This window comes from Triticum urartu, chromosome 2A, assembly GCF_056163025.1.
Source record: "Triticum urartu cultivar PI428250 chromosome 2A, HENAU_Tu73, whole genome shotgun sequence".
In the NCBI taxonomy this organism is placed as follows: Eukaryota; Viridiplantae; Streptophyta; class Magnoliopsida; order Poales; family Poaceae; genus Triticum; species Triticum urartu.
In genome coordinates this window covers 419,744,322-419,753,468 of record NC_141874.1, presented here as the reverse complement: position 1 = coordinate 419,753,468, position 9,147 = coordinate 419,744,322, and positions in this window count along the sequence as shown.

The following is a 9,147-nucleotide window of genomic DNA, read 5'->3' as shown; positions in this document are numbered from 1 at the left end:
GGATCACCCGACAAGCATCCGATATGAAGGATTGGCTGCCTTGGTGTTAGACTCAATAACAAACAGATACCATCTCACACGAGTCCTTATGGACGGCGGCAGTGGTATAAATCTGACATATCAGGACACAGTCCACAATATGGAGATAGACCCGACAAAAATAAGCCACAGTAATACTACCTTCAAGGGAGTAATACCAGGCCCAGAGGCCCGTTGTACGGGATCTCTATTACTAGAGGTTGTATTCGATTCTCCCGACAACTTCCGAAGCGAAAAGTTAACCTTCGACATCGCTCCATTTCGAAGCGGCTATCAAGCACTACTCGGAAGAGCGGCTTTCACTCATTTTAATGCAGTACCGCATTACGCTTCTCTCAAACTTAAGATGCCCGGTCCACGTGGCACCATCACAGTTAGTGGAAATATTGAGCGTTCTCTACGCGCGGAAGAACGTGCGACGGCTTTAATAGCCGAGCACTAGACGGCCTCACCAACCAGAATAAATGACAAGTCGTCAAGACCACGGACTCGGTTAGACAAGTCCGACGCATCACTAGATATACCTGAGATCGGTTTGATGGTTAAACCCTCATAGACGGTACCAGGGGCTTCCCGCATGTAATCAGGGCTAGTTCGGCTGAACTTGACTTATCTTAAATGGTTTATCGAGAATAACCAATTTTTTTTGGCACGACAACTTTCACCTAAGTTCTTCTCTTTTACAGATGACAATCGTGCTACACCCATCCAGGACACGGCACAACGGAGACACAGGCGCAGACGTGCAGCAGGGACCCGCTCAAAGGTTTCTTTTCAAATTAAGACACTGCGTAAACATTTCTTACTGTCTCTTGTTGTTCACATCCTCCGGATACTCAATACAACCGAGAAGGATGCTGGCGTTATTGGAATTTCTCCACGTCAGAATATTGCACGTACCTGGACACTCGGGGTTTATTTTTAAGGGCATTGTTCAGCCCCGAATATGTTATAAAGACCGCATACCTTAGGGAGTGTTCGGCGTCGCGAGTTTGGCCTTATATGCATCAGCTCCAAATCATGTCTTTGGTCAAATGTTGGGTTTGCCTGGCTCCCGTGTTTTGCTACCTTACGTTCCGCTCTATCGGCTAAGGCGGCACCAGGAGAACTACTGCGATTGTGCCCTGGTTCATCTGGATGAGCACCTCAGTAGAGAAAGCCGAAAACTGACTATCATGATAAAGCGCGAGACTGGTCAACCACTCGATGACTTAGCGGAACCTTCGGTATTCCTCTGCATTAATGAAGGGCCGTTTCTCGGTCATGTACGTACGCGCACCGTCTTCGGACGAGCGCGGAGGTACCAGGGGCTATATAGTAGCCCCACCATCAAACTCCTATGGCTAAGTGAAAGTGCTAAAGCAATATAGTCCGATTGCCTCGTTCGTTGTGCCACCACCTCCCTAGTGGACCAAGACGTTGGATCAAGTGTGAATACGCATTTTTTGCGAACACCCCCGCATTATATGCGTGGGGGCTGAAGCCGACAACTGCAAACTTTTAGGTTATATACATATATACATAAACGGCCGCACAGTATGCATCATAATACTTTCAGGCAAAAGTATAAACACAGCCTTTATAATTCAATAAAACATTGTTTTTACAATGGGAATACAAGTCACTAGAACATAATATTATTCGAGCACTGAGCCTCTATTGAACGAGGGCCTTCAAGGACTTCTTCAAAGTAGTGCTCGGCAGGTACCCGGCCTACGGCCAAACTTTGGGTTGCAATAGTGGTGGCCTCCATCTCTACCTAGTATGTCTTGACACGGGCAAGTGCCATACGCGCAACCTCTATGCACACCGACCTCTTCATAGCGTCGATGTGCGACACAGCACCAAGGAACTGTTGCACTAAACTAAAATAACTATTCAGCCTTGGCCCTTCCGACCACAGATGATCCACAACAGACCTCATGGCAAGCCCGGACAACCTATGGAGCTCGGCCCACTCGGTCATTCGCTCATTCAACAGTAGCGGACGCACTGGAACATGGAACTATGACCAGAATAGCCTTTCCACTTCACGATCTTTTTGATCCTTGAAGTACTCAGCCGCATCAGCAGCACTGGCTGCCAAATCCACGTATGCGTCTGCAAAACTCCATAGTTGATCAAGAGGGGCATACTTCGGATCTCCGAACTTCGTCCGCAACAAAAATGGCTTCCCAGCCGCGATATCCCCAGCTTGACGCAGCTCCTCCTTCGCTGCTCTGATTTTAGAGCAGGCTTCCTTGGCTGTTACCATGGCCTTCTCCAGGTCCGCCGCCTTTGCCCGGCTTTCTTTTTCAAGAAGCTGGTAACGGTCGGTGGCATCTTTCAATGCAATGGCCATCTTGGATATTCTTTCCTTGCTTTGGCAATGCGCAGCCTATTCGGCCCTCAGCTCTTCGACCGCCTTTAGAGCGGCCGCATCACTATTCCTGGCTTGTTCCTTGGCTCGGGCAAGTTCCGCCCGAAGGGTCTCCATGGTGGCGGCTACATCTGCAGTCACAACATATAAAAGATACTAGCATCATGCTCCTCTTACTATGTGTTGATCACCGGAGAAATCACATACCCTGTGCCTTGTCGAGCCGCTTGTTGACAAGCACGATGTCGGCATCTGCCGCATCAAGTTGCCACTTCAGCTCGACAAACTCACCAGTCCGGCTAGCCACCGGACCTTTAGCCATCTGCACATAAGGCAGCCTGATTATTACTGGGACTATGATCCTCTGTTTGCCGCCGTTCTCGACAGCAACCAGAGTCTCAGGGGCTACTATCTGCATAGGGGACACCTAACATGTACCACAAAGCCTTTCAGTAGACTCATAAAAGCTTCATGCAACCCTCTTTCGGCGGATGAAATCCACGTACCACAAAGCCTTTCAGTAGACTCATAAAATCTTCATGCAACCCTCTTTCGGCGGATGAAATCCTCTCAATCACCGTACCCATTAGCGTACGATGCGCTTCTGAGATGGCCGCTTGCTCCAGAAGATCCTTCAGTGCGTCCGATCGCACACCGGACAGTTCCAGACTCTTTCTGTTGATCTCTTTAGGAGCCGAATACTGAGGACTTCGGGTGGCCGAAGGATTACCCTCTGGCCTTGGAGGATCAGGAGAAACCCTCCGCGATGACACTTCAGGGTCGCCCGCCTCATGAGGCGGGGTGGCATGGGGATGTGTTTCGCTCTCCATCATCTCCGGAAGAAGATCCCCCGAAGACGAACTCTGTCGAGAAGGGCTACGATCCGAACTACAAGATATATGCTTCGGTTATTGTCTTCAGAAATAATTTAGGATATTTTTACTATTAAGTACCTTTTGTTTACTTACAGCTCGGTAGAGGGCTGATCCCCTTGCGGGCATTGTGCGGCAAGAGTACCCTGCGAGGCAGGACCCTCTAGCGAAGATTTCTTCCCCCGTTTGGAAACCTTTGTTTCCGGGTCTTCAGAGGTGGTCCTCTTCCTTCCTTGGGGAGAGGGAATTTCAGATTCTTCTCCCTGGTTATCCTCCTTCGCGGAGGGGCTAATTCCCCCGGTTGGGATGAATAATGAGTGAGGCCTGCTTTCAGCCTCTTTATTCCCCCCTTTATCTTCCCCTGAGCGTGCCTAATAAGGCGCCGACTCGAGCATTCTGGCTAGTACTGGATTGGCTGAGCCTTCGGGAAGGGGGGCCGAACACCTGATCATCTTCGCCTTTGTTACCCAGTCCTGGTCAAAGAGCGACTTTTCAGAATGATGTTGTGATAAATAAAAAGACAGCGTGTTCGGCCACGGGATTAATTACTTGGGTATCTGTGCGATTACAGCTCAGACCTGCATCCTCGGTGGTGTCCGGACACTTTATTTGTGGTCCAAAGAACAATTTGTACATCTCTTCGAGCGTCATGCCGAGTGAGGGAGTCCTGGATTAGGGGGTGTGCGGATGGCCGGACTATACCTTCAGCCGGACTACTGGACTATGAAGATACAAGATTGAAAACTCCGTCCCGTGTCCGGAAGGGACTTTCCTTGGCGTGGAAGGCAAGCTTGGCGATACGGATATGTAGGTCTCCTACCATTGTAACCGACTTTGTGTAACCCTAACCCTCTCCAGTGTCTATATAAACCGGAGGGTTTTAGTCCGTAGGACAACATACACAACAACAATCATACCATAGGCTAGCTTCTAGGGTTTAGCCTCTCCGATCTCGAGGTAGATCTACTCTTGTACTACCCATATCATCAATATTAATCAAGCAGGACATAGGGTTTTACCTCCATCGAGAGGGCCCGAACCTGGGTAAAACTTTGTGTCCCTTGCCTCCTGTTACCATCTGGCCTAGGCGCACAGTTCGGGACCCCCTACCAGAGATCCGCCGGTTTTGACATCGACATTGGTGCTTTCATTTTGAGTTCCTCTGTGTCGTCGCCGTTAGGCTTGATGGCTCCTACGATCATCAATGGCGATGCAGTCCAGGGTGAGAACTTCCTCCCCGGACAGATCTTTGTCTTCGGCGGCTTCGCACTGCGGTCCAATTCGCTTGGCTATCTGGAGCAGATCGAAAGCTATGCCCCTGGCCGTCACGTCAGATTTGGAAGTTTAAACTACACGGCTGACATCCGCGGGAACTTGATCTTCGACGGATTCGAGCCACTGCCGAGCACGCTGCACTGTCACGACGAGCATGATCTAGCTCTGCCGCCGAACAGTGCCCTGGAGGCCGCACCCGCATCGGCTTCGACCCTTATGTCGGAGCCAACTGCGCCGATCGAGGATGGGTGGTTGGACGCCTCTTCGGGGGCTGTGATCCCAATGGCGATCGAGCCGAACACCAGGCCCGCACTCTGCGAGACTCGTGACTCCAAGGACCCGGACTCCTCTCCGGACTCCGAACCCTCCGCGCCCCTGCCGATCGAATTCGATTGGGCACCGATTATGGAGTTTACTGCCACAGACATTTTTCAGCACTCGCCTTTCGGCGATATTCTGAAGACACTGAAGTCTCTCTCTTTATCAGGAGAGCCCTGGCCGGACTACGGTTAGCAAGGTTGGGAATCGGATGATGAAGAAATTCAAAGTCCACCCACCACCCACTTTGTAGCCACTGTCGACAACTTAACCGACATGCTCGACTTCGACTCCGAAGACATCGACGGTATGGACGCCGATGAAGGAGACGATGAAGAACCAGCGCCTATCAGGCCCTGGAAAGCCACCTCGTCATATGACATATACATGGTGGACACCTCAAAAGAAGGAGATGGCGATGGAACAGCGGAGGATGACCCCTCCAAGAAACAGCCTAAGCGCCGGCGTCAGCGGCGCCGCTCAAAATCCCGCCAAAACAAATACGGTGATTCCAGCACGGGAGATAATAACACTCCGGAAAGTGCCGAAGAAAACCCCCTCCAGCAAGATTTAGCACAAGAGGATGGAGAAACCAGCCCTCATGAGAGAGCGGCAGACAGAGAGGTCCAGGACGATAATTATATGCCTTCCTCCGAAGATGAGGCAAGCCTCGACGACGACGAATTCGTCGTGCCAGAGGATCCCGTCGAGCAAGAGCGTTTTCAAGGCAGGCTTATGGCCACGGCAAGAAGCCTCAAGAAAAAACAGCAACAACTTAGAGCTGATCAAGGTTTGCTAGTCGATAGATGGACTGAAGTCCTTGCGGCCGAAGAGCATAAACTCAAACGCCCCTCCAAGAGCTACCCAAAGCGCATGTTGCTACCCCGATTAGAGGAGCAAGAACTTGATGTGGCCGACCGGCCACCTCGTGGCCGCGACAGAGAGGCCTCTCGGCCCTCCACTCAAGCCGCACCCCATACCAAGGCACGGGAATATGCGCCGGACTTACGAGATATGTTGGAGGACAAGGCAAGGCAAACAAGATCGATCTACGGATCGCGTGGGCGCCCCACGGCTCGAGACGGTAACCATCACGCCGGCCACAAATTCGGCAGGGCCGAACACAGTAGACAAAGCTCATTGGAGCTATGTCGTGATATAGCCCAGTACAGAGGCGCCACACACCCACTATGCTTCACAAACGAAATAATGGATCATCAAATCCCCGAGGGTTTCAAACCCATAAATATCGAATCATATGATGGCACAACAGATCCTGCGGTATGGATCGAGGATTATCTCCTTCATATCCACATGGCCCGCGGCGATGATTTCCATGCCATCAAATACCTCCCACTCAAGCTTAAAGGACAAGCTCGGCATTGGCTTAACAGCTTGCCAACAGGATCAATCAGTTCTTGGGAGGACCTGGAAGCCGCATTCCTCGACAATTTCGAGGGCACTTATGTGCGACCCCCAGACGCCGATGAACTAAGTCACGTAATTCAGCAGCCAGAGGAATCGGCCAGGCAATTCTGGACACGGTTCCTAACAAAGAAAAATCAAATAGTCGACTATCCGGATGCTGAGGCCCTAGCAGCCTTCAAGCACAATATCCGTGACGAGTGGCTTGCCCGGCACCTTGGACAGGAAAAGCCGAAGTCTATGGCAGCACTCACGACACTCATGACCCGCTTTTGCATGGGAGAAGACAGCTGGCTTGCTCGTAGCAACAATATGACCAAGAACCCTGGTAATTCGGATACCAGGGACAGTAGTGGCAGGTCGTGTCGCAACAAGCAGAAGCGCCGCATTAACGGTGACAATGCTGAGGATACGGCAGTTAATGCCGGATTCAGAGGCTCTAAAGCCGGTCAGCGGAAAAAGCCATTCAAAAGGAATCCTAGGGGCCCGTCAAGTTTGGACCAAATACTGGAACGCTTGTGCCAGATACATGGCACCCCCGAAAAGCCGGCCAATCACACCAATAGGGATTGTTGGGTGTTCAAGCAGGTAGGCAAGTTAAACGCCGAAAATGAAGACAAGGGGCTGTATAGCAATGACGACGAGGAGCCCCGGACGCCGAACAACAGTGGACAGAAGGGTTTCCCCCCACAAGTGTGGACGGTGAAAATGATATACGCAACCCACGTCCCCAAAAGGGAGCGGAAGCGCGCGTTAAGGGACGTATACGCGGTAGAGCCAGTCGCCCCAAAGTTCAACCCATGTTCCTCCTACCCGATCACCTTTGATCGAAGGGACCATCCCACTAACATCCGTCATGGCGGATTCGCCGCATTGGTTCTAGACCCAATTATTGATGGATTTCATCTCACTAGAGTCCTTATGGACGACGGCAGTAGCCTGAACCTGCTTTACCAGGATACAGTGTGGAAAATGGGCATAGATCCCTCGAGGATTAAGCCCACCAAAACGACCTTTAAACGCGTAATACCAGGTGTAGAGGCCAACTGTACAGGCTCAGTCACACTTGAAGTGGTCTTCGGATCTCTGAATAATTTCCGAAGCGAGGAGTTAATCTTCAACATAGTCCCATTCCGCAGTGGCTATCATGCACTGCTCGGGCGAACCGCATTCGCCAAGTTCAATGCGGTACCGCACTACGCATACCTTAAGCTCAAGATGCCAGGCCCTCGAGGAGAAATTACGGTCAATGGAAACACCGAACGCTCCCTTCGAACGGAGGAGCACACGGCGGCCCTTGCAGCAGAAGTACAAAGCAGCCTCTCCAGGCAGTTCTCCAGTCCTGCTATTAAATGACTGGACACCGTCAAGCACGCCCGGAGTAACCTACAACAAGACCGCCTGGCATGATCCGAGCAGGTGTAGCAATGCAGCACCAACCCCAGCCCTCACAAAAATGCGACACCAGTACTTCGCGTACATAACTACGCTCTAGAAATACCATGGGTACAGGGGAAGGGGCACCATCACGGCACGCCCGAAACACGGCTTAAATCGCACCAAGGCCTACTGATTTTTTAATTTTCTCTTACTTTCAGGACTCCACACTTCGGAAGGCCTGTTCGGCAGTTCAATTACCGCACAAACGATGCAAGAACAAGGGAAGCAGACAAGCCACGCCGCATTACGGAACTCCCAAGTGGTCTCTATCACGAGCAGTATACCTGTTTCGCATACTATTCCGCAGCTTGCCCCTGGAACGGACATGTTACATAGTCCAACCTTTTGCTTATCGCATTATTTGTATCGTTCTGCTTTGATCGCAGCCCTCTTTAATAAACAGTGCATAGCTTTTGTCTATTTTTGCATTACTCTTTTTTATATATATGTTCCTTAACGACATATTGCACCCGTACACTTTGGTACGGCCTAAATACGCCAGGGGCTTTAGTACCCCTCAATATGGTGTGAGAAGTCCGAACACTTTAACAAGTGCGGCACCCCGAACTTATAGCATTATATGCATCGGCTCTGAATCATGGCTTGGGTCAATAGTTGGGTTTGCCCGGCTCCTATGTTTTGGTGCCTTACGTTCCGCTATACCTGCTAAGGTAGCACTAGGAGAACCACTGCGATTGTGCCCCAGTTGAGCTGGGTCGAGCACCTCAGTGGAGAAGCGAGAGCTGGTCGATATTCGAGAGGTTTTTCGAGTCCCTAACGACTTATGCCGCTTAGAGCGAGGAGCCGGCTCTGTCCGGCCAAGGCGTGGATAGCGCCCCGAACTCGGTCTTCCGAATACCAGGGGCTTCGCCGAAATTTAAAATTATAGAATTCTATGGCTAAGTGAGAGTGTTCATGCATTATAGTCCGATTGCCTTGTTCGTTGGGCTGAGCGCCTCCCTCGAAGGACCCAAACATGGGAAAAGAGCGCTCAGGTTTATCCCTGAACACCCCAGCACTAGCGACACGGGGGCAGAAGCCGACGAGTTGCCATCTCTCAGAATTGATAAACAGCCGCACAAAAGGTAATATTTTAAATTCCAACAGCATTGCTTAGCGCATATGAACAAGTTTTCAGCGCACAGGACAAAACGAGCAAGTTTCACTCAAAAATTACATCCCTAGAACATTCATCCGCCACAAGGCAGGCACCCTTCAGAACATCCTTATAATAATTCTCGGGCTTGCGATGCTCTTTCCCTGGCGGTGGCCTGTCCTTCACAAGCTTCTCAGCATCCAGCTTGCCCCAGTGCACCTTAGCACGGGCAAGGGCCCTACGGGCACCTACAATGCAGACGGAGCGCTTGATGACTTCGAGCCTTGGACAGGCCTCCACCAGCCGCCGCACCAGCCCGAAAT